Source organism: Pteropus medius, unplaced genomic scaffold (genome assembly GCF_902729225.1).
Source record: "Pteropus medius unplaced genomic scaffold, Ma_sr-lr_union100, whole genome shotgun sequence".
Lineage (NCBI taxonomy): Eukaryota > Metazoa > Chordata > Mammalia > Chiroptera > Pteropodidae > Pteropus > Pteropus medius.
In genome coordinates, this window is record NW_024350290.1 from 1 (window position 1) to 507 (window position 507).

At 72.8% G+C, this 507-nt stretch overlaps 1 pseudogene; it reads left to right on the forward strand.

Moving 5' to 3' along the window:
- The first annotated feature begins 114 nt into the window (after positions 1-114).
- On the forward strand, positions 115-499 carry LOC120583117 (patr class I histocompatibility antigen, B-1 alpha chain-like; annotated as a pseudogene).
- The last annotated feature ends 8 nt before the right edge of the window (positions 500-507 follow it).

Here is a 507-nt window from a genome sequence, read left to right on the forward strand (position 1 = left end):
CCGGGAGGAGCCGGCGGGGACGCCCCGGGTTTCGCTTTCAGTTTGGGTCCGGTCGCTGCGGCGGGGCTGACGCGGGGCTGACGCGGGGCTGACGCGGGGCTGACGCGGGGCTGACGCGGGGCGGGGACAGGGTCTCACACCTTGCAGCTGATGTACGGCTGCGACGTGGGGCCGGACGGGCGCCTCCTCCGCGGGTACCGTCAGTACGCCTACGACGGCGCGGATTACATCGCGCTGAACGAGGACCTGCGCTCCTGGACCGCGGCCGACCTGGGGCTCAGAACACCCGGCGCAAGTGGGAGGAGGCCGGTGAGGCGGAGCCCCGCAGGGCCTACCTGGAGGGCACGTGCGTGGAGTGGCTCCGCACATACCTGGAGAACGGCAAGGAGACGCTGCTGCGCGCAGGTGCGAGGGGCCGCGGGGCCTCCCCTCTCCCTCGGGGGCCGGGGGCTCCTCCAAGGATGGAGGAAAGTGGGACCAGAGCACCCGCCTCCTGTGGGTCGGGAA